Genomic DNA, 23,911 nt, shown 5'->3' with positions numbered 1-23,911 from the left:
CACTTTGCATTGACGACAAATGATTATAGCACCGATAGCACCCTTCCTGGACTCCTGATCTAAATCTAATCAGTCCATTACAGGATACTTTGCAATTACCTCAGCGCTGGTGGGGCTCTGTCAACTAAGGATTCTAATAAAACATGGATGGAAATAAAACTCCTATAACAGGTTTCATCCATTCAAGGTTTTATTACAAGCTTGATTAGCCACATAGGTAGGTAACAAGCTCACGTATGTCTTGTTAAACTCATAGTAAAACCAGGAATAGATCAAACTGCTCTGTAATGGGAGTCTTATTTCCAACTATTCCAAACACAACATGAGTGTAATTAATGTTTAAAGAGAAACTTTGTACTGGTATAAAATATCACAGTTATCTTAACTACTGTATTGCTCTTGTTTAGATTCACTTTATATTTTTCTGTTTCAGTCATCACTTCCTGATGACCTTTTTAAAATAATCTGTTCTATGTGTTATTGATATCTACTGGTGTAAGGGAACAGATTACATGTGTGCCAGTTGTACTTGCAAGACATCATTCATAGGCTCCATTGAGTGCTATTAACTTGAGAAAGTGATACAAAAGTAATCTTAACAACAACAACAAAAATACAGTAGTGTGTTAAGATGCTCTCTAACAGCTAAGGGTGGATTCAGATTTCATACATTTAAGATACATGACCCTGTTTGTAGGTTGACTGTTTTTAGTGGTACCTCATCATTTCAACTGGCATTGGGAATAGTCCCGGAAAAAACTTGAAATCTCACAATTTCAGATTCACCGTATATTCCTATTACCAAAACTATTTTCTGGAAAATGTTAACTATGTGGTGGGAAAATTATTGAATTCAGCTGGTACTGAAAGAAAACAAAATTATAGGTTATCAAGTTTTGTTCCAGGACAATCAAGTAATCTGTAAAGTAAGTTTTTGTAAAATGTGCTTCATAACAAAAGATAAATAATGTAAAAATCTAAACCTGTCAATTTCACTAGAAAAGGAGAGACAGTGTCCAAATGTACCTTCTCTTGTAGTGATCAATGTTGAAGCTGCCTACTTTACATTTGACCTTTGTGTAAACGTCCTTGACATCCACAGATGCACTTAGGTCTTCCAGTTCACTGACTACGCAGATCTCTGTAACCAAGGATAAAATGTTACCCAGTTAAATTCCATGTGACCTACCCTGCAAACATTCAATTAACCCAACTTTATTAAATCAAAACCCGTTACATAAAGCAGGCAGTGCTTGAAAACCTCAGGCATATAAATACTGTGCTTAACACTAATTCTGCAAAGGTCACGGCCAGAGTGATGTGATGTGTATGCTTTTCTTCCATGCTCCTTTGAAGATTCAGATGTTAAACTTTATTCCCACTCTACACTGCTCGAGTCACCTAGTAAGAACACATGTTCATAATAATACTCCACATGGTACTGTATGTTCAGATCTTTAGTCGTAATGAACATCAGCTTCCAAACTAAAATAAAATTGGTTTAAAACAATAGTGATGTCATATAAAATATTGTTACAAAAGCCTTGTTGCTAAGTGCTATGGGCAGCCTACAGATGTACTTTCAAAGAGTAATTTTTTTTGTTTAGCAAATGATGTAACTAGCCCTTACTTCCTACTGATAACAGCATTGGATACCTACTGACCTTAGTACTTAATATTGTAAATGAACCACAAAGAACTATACAAACCAAAGAATATAAAAAGTAAATGTTGCCACAACCATATACAGTACAACAATGTCACCAAGTGTGTAAGTTTTAGCACTAATGATGGTAATTTACATGAGCTTAGTTCAACATGCCTGAAGGACATTTTATTCAAACAAGAAGGAAACTTAATCTCCAAGTATTTTTTTGGCATTTGCAAATAACACAATATTTCAGGTTCAGTGAACATGCTTTACAATTATGCAACTGATTGTCTTAAAGCAGATCTTTGCACTCGTTTTTACTTTGGTCACAACACTGAGCTGTAATTTGAATCTGCTGTTTGAGCACCAGCCCTGACAAAATGAACATCTGGGTATAAAACCGTTGTTTTCATTCAGTTTGTTAGCATGTCCGCCTGTACAATTTCAAACTTAATTAAAAAACACAGATGTAAGCAGAACAGATCCTTCTGGGATCCTAATCTAGTGCTCCCTCGTTAGTTTGCTATCTGACTCAGAAATTGTAAAATATTGAGGGCAGTGGTGGGCCGCTACACAGTAAAGTATTGAATTTATTGTCAACCGGACTTAAATGTGAATCAACCAAATTCATGAATAATTGAACAGTGAAATAGTGTAGGTGCACAGAGTTTACTTATTTTCATTAAGCATTAAACCTTATTTGCAAAAGAGAATCTTTGTAAACAGATAGCTTTTCAAGATTCCCCTATTCCCACCACACCTTCAAGAATCATAGACATTAATGGTCATAAATCTAACTAATAGGTTGTGACTGTTGCATACTTCGGTTTAGACAGCAATTAGATTGTTTACATATCCATAAATGTCTCATAATTCCTCTACCCAGTAACTCACATGGCAAATAGATAAATCCCTAATAATTCCCATTTAAAATGCTCCTAAATTGAAACATGTCTGCAAGTTAAATAAAAGCTGAATTTCCTGTTTCACAAAAGCTAGACATAATATAAAGTGACAAAAACAAAGCTTTTTTTTTCAACCAACATCAATCGTTTAACATTACATGGATTCATTCTCACATTGTTATTGTTATTATTATAGCCACAAGGCGGCACAGACATAATACTTTTGTAAAAAGTTCATTATAGCATCATACAGAAGCCATGTTTAAAGAATGGGTTATTTGCAAGTGACCTCACCTGCTCCCTTTGTTCCTTGTTCTGGTGAAAATAGCTGTATTGTGACTTTTGGCAACATCCACTGCATCCACAGACTGACACGACCGCTTGCTCCACAAGTATTGATGGTTTTTTGCTCTAAGGTTGCAGAATCTGAGAATGAAGAGGCATCCCCACTTTGCAATGCATCGCCCTGGAAATATATGTAAATGAAAAGAAAATATCTTTTTTTTTCCTTAAACCCCATCCCATTCACACACACTGGCATACAATTCTGTAGGAAATACAGTGTATGCCCTGCCATGGCTGTAGATACAAACGACAGTACTGTTACAGGATCATAAAAAAAAACAGATGGCCATGCCGTACATCAGGCATTCCCAGACTTTTTTCTACCTGAGGCCCACCTGTTCAGCTGCATTAGCCACTATGGCCCACTATTAGCACTTCTTCAGAAAAATGACAAATTCATAATCACAAATGGACAGATGAATAGACAAAACATATTACTCCATATATTCCTGGATTTGGATATTGTCAACAACAAAGGAATGTTGTAACCAAGTTTTATCACAATGTGTAAGCAGTTCTTGAGATACAAGTAAAATGCAATTGTGACATATGCAGTGTATGTTATCTCTATATATCCCCAATCTATATAACTCAAGGTAAAGAATTTACTAACAAAGTTTCCTCACACTTGAATACGATGTTTCATTTCAATTCGAAGACGACCAGCAACGTGACTATGGGATATCCCTGTCCATGGGTCGGTATTACTGAGCTCTTTATACTAGAGCTGCCAATAGGCCCCTTCCTGGGATGACGCACTCGGTCCCGCCCACCGAGGGATTAAAACTGTCATCCAGAGGAAGCCATTTATTTTTTTCCTTTTCAAGATGGTACAGTAAGACCTCTATGTCTAGCTGGGAGTGTTGATACAAAGAGCTTCTGAGTCAAGTTGTACTTCCCTTGCATTCGTGCTGAAAGCCGGCTTGCCTCTTTCCTTGAATCACTGACTCTCTAATTCGAGTCAGTGCTGTCTTTCAGCAGCCTCCTCGCTTGCGTTGCAGGCTGCTCTGCTTTTACTTTCTGTTGGGTGTGAGTGACTGCCAGTGCAGTCACCCCGTGACTGATTGTCTATTTCTTTCTTGGGAGAATAGTTCCTCCACGGGGCTAGGACTTGTCGCATCCCTGCTGTCAAGCGATTCCCCCAGCCACCGTTTGGCAGCTGAAGTGGGCCTTGTTGTTTGGCTGCCGCTGCGCATCCCCCGTCTCTGTACTAGACCGCATGTCCCAGTTTTTCAAGGTCGTGCTGAGGATTAGTTTGCAGCGCAATTGTTACAACAGACATCCAGCCGTGTATTCCTCCACCAGGCTCTGTTACTTCATCCCACTGTAGAGTAGACCTCGCTACCTGCGTAGGCCCGTCCACCTCGGCAAGTCAGGCCTTGCAAACAAACAACAGTGTGTTCATTCCCATCTGTTTCTACTGTGTTTTTTGCTGTCTGTCTTCAACCTGCCCGCCGTTGCTTTTGCCCTTGTGTCTCCCTGGTGTCTCCTTGGTGTACCCTACGCGCTTAGGTTAGATATCTTTGCATTGCTGCCCCCGGTGCTTCGGGTCCTCAGTGCACGCATAGCTCTTGGTACTTCGGTATCTCGGTGCGCACGGTGCTCATTCCACATGGCACATGGTGCCAAGTGCTAAAGGGCCAGTGCACGGACACGGTGCCGCATGGTACACGGTGCACTTCGTGTTCACAGTACTGGGTGCGCATGATGCTCTGTATGCACGGTGTTAGGGATGGGTCGGTATAACGGTTTTTTGGTGTACCGCGGTTTAGGTACATTACGGTAGTAATACCGTTTCTTTTATTTAAACTGCAATTATCATAATTCGGCTATACACTGGTAAATGCATTTTTTCAACTGCAAACACGCTTCTTCTAAATCAAGCGATGGTGCTTGCAGCCTTAGCAAAGTGTCTGAGGATGATCATTTTGTTAACTGATACTGTGTTTTGATAATGTTTTTAAAGGAAACTGTCAACGACACAGAATACACGTTTCAGTTGCTGCGTGCTGTTACCCACAGCATGCTGCGTCGGCTGCTCTTGGCTGCTGTTTTTCTGACCTCGCACGCAGCTTTTAGAGAAACAGCTTCTCCAAACCTTGCAGCGCAGAACACATTTTCAGCATGCTATATTTATATTTGTCTGGATTATCAACAGCCAGTTTAATGTAATAGAGTAACATTAACTTTGTTGTAAAATTATACAATCACTTATCACGGATTTAGTACAGTTTTTTTTTCTTTTTAATTATTGAATTATTTGTTTACTCTAGAGTTGACAAGGCTGTTCACGGCTTCATTGTATAATGATAAAATGTCGTTCGCCTCCGCTACAAGGTGGTAGCAGTAGTTTTAGTTATTTGCTTTACGATTAGTAGGTCACTCGTCCCTTTGGTTCACAGCCGCAGCCAGCCTCCCGCAGTAACATTTCAAAGCTGCGCTGGTCTATGCAGAATCTGCACAGATTTCTGTGGGTGTTGACTGACGTCTACAGCGCATCTGCAAGATTCTGTGCAGCACTGTGGAAATCTGTGCCATAAGAACACGACCGATGTCTCAAACAAAACTAGCACAGACCTGCGACTGCAGCAGGATAGCCTACTTATTATCAACGTAGGTTTGTTTAAACTAGTTGTAACAATATTCTAATTCTCTTAGGTAAGTGAAGTTTTTATTTTTTTACATACTATACATGTGTAATAATCATTGGAAGCTTACTTGTGCAATGTTGCAAATGTACATCCAATAACACGTTTTAATATTAAAATCCTTTTCTTTTTTTTCTAGATATTTTATTTATCCGGTTGAAAAAAATAAACGACTCATCTCAGCTCATAAATAATAGCCTGTACGGGTACATGTTTGTGTTTTAAGCAAAAAAAACCCGATCATTTCCCAATTATATTTGCCATCAGCTAAACAAAGTATTTATTTATTTGTTTATTTATTTAATTTTATACGTTAAAATGTTTTAACAAACTACAGCACCACGTCATTTTGAGCAAATAGTATATCTTAATACTGTTGTAGTATAACATTGAGAGTGTACAACTTCAGTTTTTTTTTTGTTTTTTAATTATTATTCTGATTGTCTTAATAAAAAAAAAAGAAACGTACCAAGTTATTTGTCATAGTAAAATACTAAATACCAAATGTATTTATTCCCAAATGTATTTATACCAAATCATTCCATGAAAGGAAGTGTGTTTTGTTGTTTTTATTTTTGTGAATTATGATAATTTAACAAGTAAAACGCAAAATGAATTATTGAATACAACTTAAATGTTTTGTTTTTTGGGACTATATAACATTGCGGATATACACATAAAGTGTTTTTGCTTTAAATTTTATTTAAAAAGAGTTTAATTATTTTTCATCCCCCCAAATTAACTATGAAATAGCCATTTTGTAAGCGGTATAAACCACTTCGGGACGCGTGCTTCCCATGAAATACACATGCTTCTGGGTGGTTAAAGGCCCCTGGCTTCGCCCCGGGCTTAATCACCACCCAGACGTGCGTATATTTCATGGGAACCACAGGACCCTTTGTGGTTTATATAAATGTTAGGCTTGTAAGTTTTTGGCTTCCTTTAATTCACTAAAAATTGCCCAATGACATCTTTCAAGTGTCTTTCAAGGATGACTTGCTCATCTGTGGAACTCATTACTGACCACCTTCATCGGTTGGGCCTGTCAGTGAATTGTGCAAAAAGCCAGCTCACACCTTTGCAGACAGCCTCTTATCTGGGAGTGTGCTTAGACTCAAGGTCCATGCTGTCCACTCTGTTGGACGACAGGATGTGGAGAATAGCCGCCTGTCTGGAGTTTTTTCAGCTCAACAGAGTGCTTACAGTAGTGATGTTCCAGAGACTTTTGGGCTTGATGGCAGCAGCTTCCAAGACCTTTCGTTTGGGTCTCCTACACATGCGCCCTCTCTAAGCCTGGTTCAACAGCAGGGTTTTTCATCTCGCGTTGAACTGTGGCCACCTAGTGACAGTGTCTTGCCGTTGTCCAAAAACGCTCTCTTGGTGTACACAGCCTGCCCATCTACGCCTAGGCATAGCGCTGGGCAGCATCACCACGGACGTGTCCATCCTTGGCTGGGGCGCTGTGTGGAATGGTAGGGGGCTATGGCAGGGTCTCCATATTAATATTTTCGAACTGCAGGCAGTTTATCTGGGCTTGCAGAATTTTTTGTAAGAGGTTCAGGAGAACACTACGGACGGACAACACTACCGCGGTGGCTTATATAAACCACCAGGGCGGCCTCAGGTCTCCCAGTCTCCATTGTGTAGCCTGCAAGCTTTTGCTCTGAGCACACGATCACCTCCTGTCACTGCAGGAGGTACACTTCTCTGGGATGATAAACTGGGCGGCAGACTTCTTCTCAAGGGGAGTTCCCAGTGCCTCAGAATGGAGGCTTCACCCTGAGATGGTGAGCCTCATTTGGGACAGGTTCAGAAGACCAGAGATAGATCTCTTTGCCTCCCAGGAATCGACACTGTCCCCTCTGGTACTCCATACCAGGAGCCAGGGACCCACTGGTGATAAATGCCTTGGCACAGCAGTGGCCGAGGTAGCTGTTATATGCCTTCCAACCACTCGTCATGCTTCCGATGTGTCTGGAGAAAATCAGACAGGACTGGGCCAGGGTGCTATTACTAGCTCCTTACTGGCCCAGGCCTGTGGTTTTCAGCTCTGATGCAGCTCCTGAGCAGCCAGCTGTGGAGCCTGCCCAAATCTTGCCACCTGCTCAATCAAGCGCGGGGTACATTGTGGCATTCCGATCCATCGAGCCTATGGCGCTAGGTCTGGTCCCTAAACAGCTGCATTTCAGCCATCTGGGGCTTTCTAATAGGGTCATTGACACCCTGCAAAGTGCCAGAGCAGCGTCCACGTATTCCCTGTACAGGTACAAGTGGGGCGTGTTTCAGACGTGGTGTCTGTCTCTGGGTTTTGACCCCATGATTTGTTCCACGGCAGTTGTACTGCAATTTTTGCAGGACCTGTTTGACGAGGGGAAATCCCCTTCTACATTTAGTTATATCTGGCAGCTATTTTAGCTTGTCATGTCAAAATTGATTCAGTCTCCCCAGGAGCTCAATTCCTGGTGGGGCAATTTTTGAAAGACTGCTTCGGCTGCATGGGAAGTAGATTTATTCCTTGCTGGAGGCTTAACTTGTTGCTTGGAGCACTCATGAAACCTCCATTTGAGCCCTTGCATTTAGCTGATCTGAACAATGTATTGCTCAAAGCAGATTTCTTGCTTGTATCATGTCCATTAAACAGATGAGTGAGATGCAAGTGTTTTCAATTGCGAAAATCTGCTTAATTTTTGCAGAAGTCAGGACCAATACTGCTTTTTTGTAGAAAACTGTATTGGCTTTTTGTGCCAACCAGTCTGTGTAATTAGAGGCTTTCCATCCGCCTCCTTTCCAGTATGACAAGGGGGCACTAGTGTGGGCACTAGCATATTATGCTGACAGGACAGTTGGGTGCAGTCTGGACAGTTTTTTGTAAATGGATAGAATATTCAGTCAGGACTGCCTATGAGCGAGCCAACTTGGCCCCTCCTGGAGCATGCCAACTTCGTGGGCTTTATTCCAGGGTGCATCTGTCAAGGACATTTGCAATTGAGCAGTGTGGGCTACTCCCCATACCTTGACAAGGTTCTACTGACTGAATGTTATGGATCCACAAAACCTTGGCTTTGGAAATTGAGTATTGAGGGCAGCTTCAGGGTCGACTCTTACAACATAATATAGAGGTGAGTTTCTTCCACAATTTTTTAGACCTTGTTACTAGTGTTCCATATGGTAACGCTCAAGGTAGCCTTCGGCTCAGCCTTGTAGCATTCCAGTCATTATGCAATATTGCCTTTGCACCGTCTGTGGTACACCCCGCCCCTGTGCGTATTATTTATTATTTTGCTGTGTTTTTGTTTAAATGGACTGTTTTGTGTTTGTTTGACACAATGTTTTGTTATTGTTATTTTAGAGCTAAACTTGTGCGTAATGTGGTCATCTCCCAAATTTCTTAATTAATTACCAATTATGGAGGTGGCCACATATATAAAAGTAAAGCATCTGTTCCGGAAAGGTTGATGAGAGTAGGAACCAGAGAGAGCGGGAGAGAAAGTGATAGTAAGATAAAGGCTTTAAAACAATCATTTGTTTTACAATGAATACACGCATCAGCACTACACTTGCAGTACTGTGTCCATTCTCTTCCTGGTCTGACGTCACCACAAGCCACCCCTGTCACAGCAATATTTTTATTTAAATGCTGTTACATTTTGACTCTGACATTGTAATAAGCAGGTCTACACTGTATCCTAGGATATATCATGGACATTTAGACCGAGGATCAAATAACATTTAAACATCACACGTGATTGGTTCTCTGTTGCTTCACAAACACATTATCACCTGATTCTGTTGGCCTATGGCCAGTCAAAGTACGATAAGACAGTACTGTCCATCAGCTAAACACTGCCTAACGCTGACAATCTTATTCATAAATATTTGACAGAAAATAATGATGTTTTAGTTGGTACTCGGTAAACTTGGACCATCCAGTTCTGCCAATCTGCTTTTCTTTTTATGATTTTAAGGTGAATAAACCTGGCTCGTTTTGTGCTGATGTCACGTTCATACCTTGAGCAGATACTAGCTCTGTCAGTACACGACTGCCCAAACGTTTGCAAAGTACCAGGTAACTTAGGAAAATGTGGGCTCGATTTGCACAGATTCTGCTTCATTATACATCCCAGGGACATTAAACTTAATCAGAAACCATAAATGCTGCGGATCATATTCCACATGTAAAATGTGTATCCTGAGATTTATTTTTCTGGATTTTTTACCGATGTTTCAATTAAAAATGAATTTTTACAGATTTTATCCCTATTTTAATATTTGTAAAATAAACTCCAGAGAAAAATTCCCGGGAAAAATTTGTTAAGAGAAAAAATGAAAATGCGGAATACCATTGATAAGGAATGTTAGGTTATTATCACAACCCTGGTTCCCTGAAATAGAAATGTAACCATTACCCTTCAAGGTTGCTGCGTCAATGACAGCCTTCATAATGGTGCTGCAAGCAGTCACCAAGATGACAGCGAGATACAGTCTGAGCCGAAGCATGTTATCTCGGTCAAAGCACAGCAGCTGTGTTTGTGTTGTTGCAAAAAAAAAGAAGACACACACAAGATAAACTTTCTCACAGTAAACAGTAATAACAATATTACAGTTTAAATAATAAAATTGTTTAAAAAAAAAAAAAAAAAAAAACAACAAAAACACCTTAGTTTAAAATCGGAGCTCAGCAGCGTGTGAGGAGAGCACAAGTCAGCTGACTCAAGTTGCTTGATCCCTGGGAAGGGGTGACAATAGCCACCGGCTTCATGCGGGGCACGAGGCCACTGCGGGACGTCACAAACAACAGGCTATGTGCAAAAAATTAGTGACTGCATGACTGCCGCTTAGCTTTGGTATATCTATTCAGGTTCGGGGTCTTTAGGAGGTAAACACCCATACGGTAATGGTTACATTTCTATTTCAGGGAACCAGGGTTTTGATAATAACCTAATATTCTGTATATTCATAGGATTTAGAAGATGTAAGTGATAAATAGTTTGGAGCCTTTGGGCTATTATTAAAGGTTATTAATGCGTAAGGCAGTTTTTCTTAAAATAATAAAACTATGATTTATGTCTTGAACTGAAAACCCATCAATAAATATAAAAGATGCAAACTTTTTGGAATTAGTTGCTAGCATTGAAGGGTTTGTGAGCGACCATACAGAAAACCTTACCGAAAAAGGAAGGAGTAGCTATAGTACCAGTATCTCTATTACAACATTTGAATAATTTGTTTTAGTTAAATTTTGATGTAGATAGATATGTCTGCTTCCCTTGTCTGGTTCACTGGTTCACGTGAAAATTACATTCACTCCAACCCCATAATAAGCAGATTCTTTACAAGGCAATCTGATTGGCTTGTCAGAATCGATAAAAAAACTGACAAGTATAGCCAGCATGTTTAATTTGTTACCCTGCAAACTTCAGCTTGTAACCTCTGCTTTAGATTCCTTTCTTCAGCTATGGATATAACTGAAAATGATTGCAGTGCCCTAGGATTGCTAATTGCTAAAGTCTGTTTGGAATGCGGATACATGGACCCGTTTGGCAGAGAGTAAAAGTAGCACAAGCACATTTCCCCCTCCCCCCTTTGCTTGCTAAATTTAAGCAGAAGGTAATATATTTTCTCATTCGATGATTTACACTGGATCTGTTTTAAGTCAAACAAACCAAAATCCAGGGCTGATTGCCGGCATCCTTTATGCAGTGCAGCCAAGTGTATTTATGAGCTTCTCACACAGTGACATGCCTCAGATCTCAGGTTCCATAACACAGTAAATCAGCTTTTATTAAATTACAATTGAGATATTACACTTGTGTCAACAGGTTGCTAATGCAAAATACGTTTTTGACCAAGTACTTTGAAACTGACCAAACACCTGTTGAACATATATGGACTTTGAGACACCTTTTAGTCATGAGGTCACTGGGACTATAATTAACTACATAGCACATGTTGGTGTAATGTTTTGTTTAGCTACTTGGCTTAAATATTAACCAAACCTGTCAAAATTCATTTCCATGGCAAACCCTTTTTAAGCACACAGTTGCAACTATTAAATGCATTTTCCTGGTTTATTTAGTTAATTTTTTTTTTTATTTTTTTTTTATTATTATTTTTTTTTAGCAGTGTTTTATTATTTTAAGAGGTGAGAGTCAGGCAGTCTATGGAGCAGATGCAGAACAATCTGGTTTTGTAAGACTTCCCTTAGTGCTCCAGCCCTGTGATTTAGTCATGACGTGCAGGGACCGATAATTCACTGTTAATGCTTGTTTAAATTATTAGTTGGGCCAAATTATATGAATGTTTTTCGTATGATCTCAGCCGAGCACCACTTCACCCTTAACATTTTTATTTTTTTTTCTTTTGGAGAGGGTGGTTTGGTAGGTGAAGGGTATCAGAAATCTGACTTACACTTTGAATCTGCAGGGCAACATACACTGTATAACATATATCCAAGGCAAAATGTTTGGATGCATGTTTTTTTTTTTTTTTTTAATATTCTAATTTAAAAAAATCTACTATTGTTGACTTATAAATTTCATCTACTTATCATGGTGTAAACTCAATGACCACCTGCTACACCACATGTAAGTGGCAGACTCTCTGTTTCAACAAGTTAACTTATTAAGGCATACGTCTCGAATTTTTCTGGCTTAATTATGCATGACCTCTGTCAAATTTCATAAATATTGCCTGGCTGTATCAAAATGTATTACATTAAACATTGTATTTACTGTTTAAAAATTACTAACAATATACTAGTTTTGTATAGCTCCAATGTATTTAGCACTTGAATAACAAGTTATCGTTCAGTTTAGGCTTTATCTGAAAAACATTGTTTCAAAGGTGAGCTAATTATACAATAGCAGCAAAAAACGTTTCTTACTGGATTTGTTTCAGTTCCATGACGTGGAGCAATTTAGAAACTGACCCCTAACTATTACAATAGTGCTCTATTGGTTTGCAATAAAAGTTTGGGATATAACTGTGAAGCCCTTTAAATCTTGTAGTTTGTCAAAGAAATGAAATCTTCTCTTATCACAAGATTGAAACATTCCATAGTGCACTAGGGAGTTTCATGTAATCCCCAAGGCATGATACTAATTATTGAGAGAATCCTAATGCATTACCTCAGACTGATATTGTTGGTAAAGATTAATTTTTAAGAATAAACTAAACCCAGGGAAAGTCTCAAGTTTCATACAGATTTATCAAAATACATTTTTTATTTTTTGGCTTGGCGTTTAACACTTTGAACACAATTGGAACAAACTGCTTTGCTGCTTAAGTTGAATACTTTTATTATATGCTGCCAATTAATTAAATATGGTGTAAAGGTTTTGTAATTGGATAAACTGCACCAAAGTCAAATAACTGGGCTCAATAGACGGTATTGCTTATATTTAAATATTCTAATTTAAAATATAACCACTTGTTTGGTCTAAGATTGCTATAAAAGAATCATGTTTGAATTACAGAATATGCTTTTGCAGTACATAAATGCATATTATATCATGTACTATTCACTGGAATACTTACTTTACATTTCAGTAAATTGTTTATATTTAAAATTTAAGACAAAAGACCGTATTGTATTTTCATACTTAAAGTCTACTTTGTCTATTTTGGAGGCTTTCCATCCCCTGAAACTAATTTTGGAAATAATAAACAAAAAAATAAATAAAGAAATACAGTGGTCTGCATCATACTAATAACTCGATTTTGAGCTCAAGCACGAAATAACTCTAGCATTCTAGTAGAAACCATACTCATTTTTAGGTAAAAGTCAACTAGAGATGTAAAGTATTTGTATCTTTTCAATATCCCAGGTGCTGTGTTGCTGGTCAATGTTAAGGGAATTTCAGTCAATGTGGATCCCATCTTCTACATTCGGCTCCTCCACCAACCTCAGAAGGGAAGCAGCCGGCACTCACACCAGGTATTGAGATCAGAACTAACTAACCATCATTCATCAGCTTTGCAGCAGTGGGGGTTTATACATTTTCATTTCTTGTTTGTCTTTTAAATGACTTCATGTTTCCTGACAGATTTTCTCTTGTTTTAAACTGCTGTATATTTCTGACAGCTGCCATGTGTGTGATTATTACATTGTAATTGTGTTGTACACACAAGAATGGATTTATGGTACTGTTACATTTTACTTTAATGCAACAGACATGCTGTCATCTACACACACACACACACACACACACACACACACATATATATATATATATATATATATATATATATATATATATATATATATATATATATATATATATATATATTCATGAAATGTGCACATGTAGTTTTGGCTTTTTTCTGTTTTGCTTTTATATGAAAAGGCACACCTAATGTTTTTAACCTAATCTTAACAAATATTTTAAAAAATGTCAACAAATAAAAATGCTTTTCATCAAATTATTGAGTTTATGAAAAACACTGTTTCTTCACTGTGCATTAAAAAATACATTTGATCTTATTTCAAGAAAGTTCTTCAATTTTATAATATCAGGGACGTAGCAAGGAACATATTTTAACCGAGGCTTGTTTTAAAAAAAAAAAAAAAAAAGTAGACATCATGTATGTTATGAGACACTTTTATTTTAGCTTATTCATGATTATCTGTGTAAACGTGTTACTTAAAACTTTGCTACATATTTCTACTACATTCCTAGGAATGTGGTGCTTATTTAGCAGTGTAAGGGTTATATTTGAAACAGTCTGATTTTGAGAAAATAGAGGGTTTTTTTTGCTACCAATTATACGTCTCGATTTTCAACAGGGGCAGGTTAATTTCTCCTCGCAATGCCCTTTGCAACTCCTGCTACTCATTTAATTGAAACAACAATTGATTTTCAGGTTCATTAACAAGCCAATTAGTCACATTTCAAAAGTCTGGACTTCCATTTAACTGGAAAACAGCAAGGCAGCACACATGTAGTTGCAACAATTGTAAAAAAGAAAGGAAAAATACATTCTTAACCACCCAAGATGAGCTTTTGCTCAATGATATTTTAGCACATCAGACTGTTATTTTTGGCAAAAGGTCCAGAGCCACTGCTAAACTAAAAATAAGGAAGGATATAACTGAAAAAAGGTCAAATAAAAAATACCAAAAAAGATACCTAAAGTTGTGCCGCACCCCCTAGTCTCTGTAAGTCGCATTGTGTAAAAGTGTCTGCTAAATGACTAAATAATAATAATAATAATAATAATAATAATAATAATAATACAGCGTGACTATAGAAAAAAAATCCTTAATTTATTGACATATCACTGTGATGCAATATTAATATTCATATTCTTTACATGCAATAGGCTATCCGAATGTTTATGTATGTTCGAGAAAAATCATAATAAAAATGTTAAACATTAACATGCGTTTGTTACATATGTTTTCGAATAGTCATATGTTATTTATGTATTTAATATATTTTTAAATTAGCAAGCCTCCACTTATAAGCCCCTGTTCCAATTTTCTGAACAAGGCACTGTACTCCACGATAAACGAGTCGTGGCATGAGCCAGGGTACTTAGCAACTACACTCGTGATAATACATTGAGCATCACATAAAACTTGTACAGTTATGATGTTTTCATTCCTTGAATCTGGGGATATTGCAACATGTGTACAATCTATTACACCTAGCACATTTGAGAAGCCAGACAACTGATAATATTTGTGTTCCACATCCCCGGTTAGAAATAGTATATATCCTTGCCTAGGAAAAAGTGCATCTGTGACATCCAAGGGCGCTGGAACTAGGGGTGCTGGGGGTGCGGCTTCCCTGGCTTTGCATGGCTTCCATCATAAACAGGGGGTACTGTTTTGTTCAATGGCTTTCAGCACCCACACTTTCAAAATTGTTCCATTGCCACTGGTGACATCAGTCAGTACCTTTGACATAGAAGAACTGATCTGTCCCCAGCTGTTGTCTGGATGGCCCCCGTTGCATGAAAATGAATGGCTACTGTAACCTTTACAGTTATAGCGTGATTGCAGGCTGTTTGTGATTCTAAATCAATCTTAAGCAGATAACACAGCGTTGTTATATTGCCTATATGCAATCTGTATCTATGTATAACTTGTTTTATAATTATAGGTAGAAATGTCTGACAGGGATGAAATATTCTGGGTTTAGCGTTGGGTCGTTTTTTCCTCATCCTTTCCCTAGTGCTGCAGTCGAAGAATTGGAAGCGGTTCGATATTCTCCTTTGTATATTACAGCTCAGTAGACCTGTCAGCTGTCGCAGTTTAAAAATGACACAGGAGGCTAGCATATCTGAAACAGCAATTACTGGATCTTTTGGTAAAGCCCACGCATGACATTTTTTTCAATGATCTGAGAGTAGTCTAATGTCCTTAGTGGCTATTGTAAAACAATAAAAAATGATGCTGTACTGCTATTTGTTTAATGTAGCAGTAGTAAGTAACTGTGAAATGTTTACTTAACTGGGATATAGAAAGCTGGCATATTTGCAATTCGGTTGGTCTTTACCCATTATAAACACACAAGTTTCAGTGAAAACGACGACCGTAACGTTATACACTTTATTACTATAAAATGAGACTTAGTGGAACGACATTTTCGAGTTTGTTATAAACCACTGCCGTGTTTTGAAAATACTGGCATGCACATTGTGTATAATTTATTTTAAGAATAAAAACGTTATCTTGTTGTAAACTGGACCAATTATTGCATTTTAAAAATTATTTGTAGGTTTTTTTTGTTTTTTTTTCCTCTCATGATGCTATTTGGGACAGAGAATATTCAATGTTGACACAGCTTTACCTCCCAGAATTAAATGCTTTCGCCAAACACTGAATGTATGGATTGAATAACACAATTTTTGTTCCTGGGTAGTAAGTGTTATTTCCTAATTGCTTATGCCTCAAAAGTATAGAAAATGGCTATTATTCCCCACAAACTTTGCTTTTGTGACCAGGACAGTGATATTTCAAAATATCACTATTTCCAATGGGAAAACGGGCAAATGTGTGTCTTTTCGTTCACATAAAGTCAGAAAAAAAACAACATGTGAATCCAAATTAACATGTATTTATACTAAAGTTTTACAAAAATGACTACAAAAGATTTAGAAGTGAGTAGTTTTTCGAGATTTACAATTATACTGTAAATACAGTATAAATACAATCTCGAAAAACTACTCACTTCTAAATCTTTTGTAGTCATTTTTGTATTACTTTAGTATAAATACATGTTAATTTGGATTCACATGTTTTTTTTCTGACTTTATGTGAACGAAAAGACACACATTCGCCCGTTTTCCCATTGGAAATAGTGATATTTTGAAATATCACTGTCCTGGTCACAAAAGCAAAGTTTGTGGGGAATAATAGCCATTTTCTATACTTTTGAGGCATAAGCAATTAGGAAATAACACTTACTACCCAGGAACAGAAAAAAAAAAAAAATTGTTACACAGTGTTATTAATCGTTATATCGGGGGAGGGGAAGGTGTTGCCATTGTGCAGGAAAAACCTTGATTTATCAAAATGTATTGCAACTAAACATCACACAGGACTGTCAACAGGAAAACAATATTAATATATGAATTTAAATCACTAAACATTCTTACCTACAGTTGGCTTCTTCTTAAATAAATGCATTATAGATTGGTTTCATCTACAGTAGCGAACCGTCCACTGAATAATAAACGAAACTAACCGCTGCTCCAGGGGCTGTACTAACGAGAACAAAAAAATGGAATTGGATCTGAATTCATTGGAGTCGGATCGTAAGAAGGTGTTATACTAAGCGGATCTAGATCAGCCTCACTGATCAGTAATCTTGATCCAATTCTGAAGCTACATGCGGCGTAACCAGGGAAACTGACCAATGAGAAGCCAACATGTCTGCGTGGCGCGAAGTTTCAATACCCCGGTTGTCAAATAATGTATACAGCCTGAGATCATGAAGAAATGGCAAATAATAAAAAAAAAAAGAATATCATTTTTAAATGTACCTAGCCGATTTTTACTGAGGCGGCTGTCTCAATGTATGCTACTCCCCTGAATGTATGTATTCTATTAATAAGTAGTAAAATGATAACATCTACTCTGTGAAATTATGCACTTTAGAAAAAAAAGTTATAAAGCAAAGAAGGAGGGAAATGAAAATATAATGTGCTGAAAAAACACTTTTACGGTAAGCATAACATAATAGAATCCCTAGCTAGTTCAATAAACAAACAAGACAAATTTTAATGTGAATTAAAATTAAGTATACAGCTTGTGAAAAAAAATGCCACATTCAGTAAGTTTTCTTTAAACTTCAAAGTGCATGTGTGTATAATTTACTTTTGCTTTCATAACCTTTACCCTGTATTGCATGAGTCTATTTCTGTCGGCTTATGCTTGCTATTATATTCTTAAACGATACACTGTTACACCATATACCCAAAACACATTTTTTTATTAAACTTAAGTTTACTACTTTGATTTGCTGATTACAGTTAAGGCCTTTTTAATCTAAGATATTGTAACATTATCGGTTACTATCGACTAAATCTAAAATAATAAAAAATATGAAGATGCCAGGATTGTAGTGTATCACTGAGGTCAGGTTTATTTTATCACTCTAACAGACTAAAGACTCTGTTGGCCAAGCCCACACCAAAAGAAAATGACATAACCCTCTGTCTAACCACTCGCTCTTTCCTATCATACAGCCACAGCCACTCTGCAACTGTTTTTCCCCGTAAACTAGCACGTTGATCTGGTTCGTCACAGCACAACACAGCTTCCCTTAGTACGAGGTTTCTCCCACTCAACATGGAGGACCCTGTGGCCACTATTTATAGCGCCATCCCCTGTGATCCCCTTCCCTCCAATCGCTGCACCCCTGCAGTTCCTGCGTCGGACTAACCTTCGACCCCAGGAACTACCACAGCCCCTAAAGACCAGAGCGGTGACGGAGGGTTCACAGGGAGCCTCAACTACTAGTCCACCCACACTTGTTCCCCATTTACCCCACCCCACCCCCCACCCCAATTCCCCTAATGGCGTTGGCGGTCTCAAAATATACAGAAATGACAAACAAACTATGTTTACAGTCCCTTAAGGGGCAGCAGTACAGCAGTCCTAAAGTGCCACGATCGCTACAATATATTTCATTTTAAAAGTGAAGGCTAGCATTTGCTTAACCCAGCACCCTTATTTATACCACATTCAAGGACCCAAAGGCTTAGATAAGATAATGCTGTTTGAGCCAAGGATTTGTCCTAGACTCTGTTATTGTAGCACTGAGAGGTTATAGGTCTGGTCGGTAAAAATGCATCAGAAATACTGACTGTTAATAAGAGCACTATTTTTACATTTTGAGTGATTTTTTATAATTCTGTCACTTCAGGAAATGAAATTGAGCCACAGCTGCCTCCATGCCTCTTATATGCTGAATTGCATCTTTATTTGATGTTTTATTTTTTTTTTCCCTCAAATTTGGATATTTCTTAAATTCAAAGAAATATCATATATTTTTTTTTTTTTTTTTTTTTTTTTTTTTTTTAACCAAAGAGATGGATTTATGAAAGTCTTTACACTAAAGTGCAGTTTTCTTCAAAGCACTGTAAGGTGTTTGTTATTAGTTCTGTGTCACTAACAGTTTTATTTTCATGTTAAATTTGATAAATTTGTCTCAAAAGATGCAGTGTGTGTTAACCCTTGGCTTAGTCTCATTACTGTCATTGTGGTATTATTATTTTAGCTACCAACCCTAAGGTTGTGTGTGTTTGATTACATTTAAAGAGCTCAGTTAATTGGATTGTCATTAAAATAGTTAATACAGTATATTTATTTATTGTGTTCTATTGCTGCAGCCTTCAGGAGCCATACCTGTAATCTTCCCTGTAACCAAAAAGGAGGATGAGTTGTTAGTTGTCAGTGCACCTTGGCAAAACAGCCTTCAAACCAGGCCTCTGAGTATGCTAGCAGCCCTGTCAAAACCAAAATGTTAACAGATAGGCAGCTTTTCCCTTAATTGAACTTGTAAATCACACTTCAATAAAATCAGCAGTAAAAACATTATGACATATAGTATCTGTCAACCTAAAACACACACACACACACATATATATATACACACTACCGGTCAACAGTTTTAGAACACCTCCATTTTTCCAGTTTTTATTGAAATTTACGCAGTTTAATGTCTCAATGTACTCTGAAATTAAAGCATAGATTAAATAAACAATTGGAGATAAAAAGGAAATCATGGAATCGTTTGGTTTAACAAAATTTAATCTAAATTTTTGACTCAAAGTAGCCACCTTTTGCAGATATAACAGCCGAACACACTCGTGGCATTCTTTCTACAATGGAAATCAAATATTGTTTGGAAAGTAAGTAATCAACATTACAAGATTATTGTAATGTATGTCTTTCACCCTAGTTAGTAGTTCCGCACACTTGAAGTAAAGCCATACCACTGGATCTTTAATAGAGGAGAGATTGAATTATGACTGCATTTATAGGCATACCTAGAACAACCATGACCGGTCAATTTGACCGGCATATTAAAAACAACATAAATATTATAATGAAAGGACAAACAATTGAATATAAGTCATAGTTTTATTCAGGAACATCATATAAAGCATATATAGAACCAAAACACTGTAAATAAATGAACATTTGACCAGAAATGTGTTTATATACAGTCACATTACAAATCACGCATCCTCAAAAAACGGTAAAAAAACAAAATAAACAAATATTTGAAAATAAATGTGTGTATATACAGGTATATCATATACATACAAAATTGTACAACCAAAGCAATGTAGTATAAGTAAGTATCCTTTTATAAGTATCCTTTTTTTAATGGGTTTATATTGCCTACATAACAACGCACATATACACAACTAAAGCTATGTGTTTAAATACAGACATACTGTCATCTAAATGGCATGAATAAATAAACATTTGAACAGAAAGGGCTTCGCTTACAATTTCTTTTACAAAGTCTAAGTGTTGTAATACGACAGGGATGGGGTTAATAGTTTTCCTGCCAAAAACAGGTGTGAATGCACATTTTTGTTGATTATTTTATTGTATAATTGTCACCCGCACCTGGGGATTGTTGCAAATTAGGACCAGGTGCAGGGTCTAAATAGTCAGCAGCCAGTCTACTCAGGGCTGTTGAGTAGTAGGAAGCATTAGGTGTGCTCTGTTTCCAAGCAGTCGATAGTAAAGTAAGCGCTGTGTTAAACCTGTGTGGTTTGTGTTGGCTTGTGACAGGTAAATGGCTTAGCCGTCCTGCATATTAGTCAGAGTTCCAAAACTGAGTTAGGTTTTGTTTGTTTGTTTATTTTTATTCTGTGTTATTAAAATGTGCGCGCTATAAACTTCCATTTCCGTGTCCTGGGTCCTGTCTTAAAGGGGGCAACGAACGTGTGTGAGTTGCAGCACATTTACAGTGCTGGCACAAATAATACAGATACTGTGATTTTCAAAATATGCAATGCACTTACCACATTATCCGTCTTTGCTGCATCAAAATCTTATTTGGTACAATTTGCAGTAATTCCAAGCACTGCTTTGCTGTCCTGCGTCTCTTCAGCGATCCGTTTGCAGTGTGTATTGGGGTAACACTGAATTGCTTAGAAAAACATGTGACTTATAGTAACTATTTAAAGACAGACAGTCTGGCGCCGTGAGCTGTCAAGGCTGATTGATGGGCTATCAGAGGTTCATTGAAACAATAGCAATGTCAACAGAGCTCACTTGAGGAACACATGACTAATAAGACTCAATACGGCTGCAAGTCACGACTGATAAACACAAACAATACCACAACATTTCGCTGTTATAATGTCAATTTGACTGCTCCTGGTCAGAATAGGTATGACAGTATTTTATCTCCCTAATATTTGCAGCTATGCGATCTTTCTTTCTCGGGAAAGCACATGCACAGCAATTTAAATTTAAATTCTCAATACGGTCAAAATTACCACCTTGGTTGTTCTAGTGTTAAAGTAATTTTACTTGCCCAGTTACATTACTTGGAGGTTATTTAATAATCTGGGCCTAGAAAATTCTAGGACAAGTATGTGCAAGGAGGAAGAAAACATCTTGGCAGCACTGATGCTTATATTTTTAACTTTAGTTGACTGTCGGAAGTAGTAATATAAAACACTAAATAATTAAGATCTAGATTATTAATTATAATACTGTGATAAACCATTGCTGTTTCAACCCTATTTTATTTATGATGTTTTCAATATATATTTGCTTAATGTAGTTCTGTATGGGACGAGTTCTCAGACAGTAATTTTAAAGGGCCAGAATTGCGGCCCAGAAACATGGCATGCAAGGGGCCTCAGTTGGTGCAAGTCAGTGTGTTTACAGATCCCTACCCCCACTGCCAGGTTTTTTTTTTCATCATTTAAGAATAGATAAACACTGCACAGCTATAAAAAAGCATGTTAAATAAAATTATATATATATATATATATATATATATATATATATATATATATATATATATATATATATATATATATATATATATATATACTGATGACATGTGAACTTGATTGTCTCTAATCAGAGCCATAAAGTCGGTTTCCATATCTGTTACAGCACATCTCAGTTCAGATTTCAAGTGTTCTGTCAGTTTTGAATAGTATTTGGATTTGATGTAGCCCATAGTAGAGCAGATAGCCTCGCACACATAGGTTGAACCAAATGCAGATTGCTTTTGCAGCAACTAACTGTAGTTCTCCACCTGACACATACTGCCACATTCTCAGAGTCGGAAAGTCAGTGACATTGAAATCACTTGTCTGTAGTTCAATATGCTCTTCCTCCAGTGCCCCTCTGTTAGCATTGGAAGTTGATGCAATGTCATTACATTGTGAAATGGGAAGTTTGAAGGGCTCTTTAAAAAAATGATGATGCAGTTTTAACCCTTTCAAAGTCCTGAAAATTATGTTCAAATTGAGTCAGCGGGTCATTCAAGCATTCAGTGCACTCACGTGTATCCCATGCCTCTTTAGAAGCTGACATTGCTTCTTGCAAATTTTAAAAATGTGTGAAATCACGCCTCTGAAGTTGATCTCGATATAACATTAACTTCATTTTGAAACTTTCTACAGATGTGATGAGATCCGTTAGCAGTTTTCCCTTTCCTTGCATTGCAATATTCAATTTATTCAAACGCCCTGGCAAGATGGCAGAAATGCAAGGTTACGCACCCAGTCCTCCGAGTATAGTTCGGGCCACTCCCCTTCCCGACCGATAGTATGTCCACGACTGAGCCACCGTATGTCTGTATGTTGCAGAAGGTCACCATACTCTGCATCAATATCTGTCAGGTATTCAGGGAACTATCTGTGATAAAGAGATTGCTCTGATCAGATTGACTGCACTGATGGCCTTATTCATGACATGAGCCATTTTTGATCATGTTTGATAAAAATTACCCCTCTATGTGTTCCTGTGTATCTCACCAGTTACCAAGTGATTGAAGAAAAAGTTTTTTTTTTTTTTTTAAACTGACTGGATATACATTCTCATAAGTGATTCTGTGAAGTATATGTGGGTCACAATTTGAGAACGCTGGATATGGGATATTATAGCACTCTGATTGGGTTGCAAACCCAGAGATGCACGCTATACAAGTAATGTAAACTAATGCTGCTCTTCCATGCACGCTATACAAACGTTATACAAACGTTATACACGTGTTATATACGCACATTATACAAACATTATACACGCGATATACAGACGTTATACACTCGTTACACAAACACATGTTATATACACGTGTTATACACGCTATACAGACATTATAAACTTGTTACATACACACATTATGCACGCGCTGTACAAACATTATAAAAGCATTATACACACGTTGTACAGTGGCTTGCAAAGTATTGACCCCCTTGGGATTTTTCCTATTTTGTTGCTTTACAACCTGGAATTAAAATTGATTTTTATTTGGATTTCAAGTAATGGACATACACAAAATAGTCCAAATTGGTGAAGTGAAATGAAAAAAATAACTTGTTTCAAAAGATTCTAAAAAATAAATAACGGAAAAGTGGTGCGTTCATATGTATTCACCCCCTTTGCTATTAAGCCTCTAAATAAGATCTGGTGCAACCAATTACCTTCAGAAGTCACATAATTAGTTAAATAAAGTCCACCTGTGTGCAATCTAAGTGTCACATGATATGTCACATGATCTCAGTATATATACACCTGTTCTGAAAGGCCCCAGAGTCTGCAACACCACTAAGCAAGGGGCACCACCAAGCAAGCGGCACCATGAAGACCAAGGAGCTCTCCAAACAGGTCAGGGACAAAGTTGTGGAGAAGTACAGATCAG

General features: G+C 37.4%; 1 long non-coding RNA gene across 1 annotated transcript in view; it reads left to right on the top strand.

Annotated features, from left to right (window-relative positions):
- The first annotated feature begins 5,436 nt into the window (after positions 1-5,436).
- The window catches only part of LOC121313237, a 36,413-nt gene continuing 17,938 nt past the window's right edge, over positions 5,437-23,911 (top strand). The window contains exons 1-2 of the long non-coding RNA XR_005949953.1: positions 5,437-5,559; positions 13,376-13,485. This is a non-coding gene — a long non-coding RNA (uncharacterized LOC121313237). The remainder of the gene's footprint in view (positions 5,560-13,375; positions 13,486-23,911) is intronic.

This window comes from Polyodon spathula, chromosome 3 (assembly GCF_017654505.1).
Source record: "Polyodon spathula isolate WHYD16114869_AA chromosome 3, ASM1765450v1, whole genome shotgun sequence".
Classification (NCBI taxonomy): Eukaryota; Metazoa; Chordata; class Actinopteri; order Acipenseriformes; family Polyodontidae; genus Polyodon; species Polyodon spathula.
The sequence above is the reverse complement of the archived record's forward strand: the minus strand, read 5'-3'. Positions and strand labels throughout refer to the sequence as shown.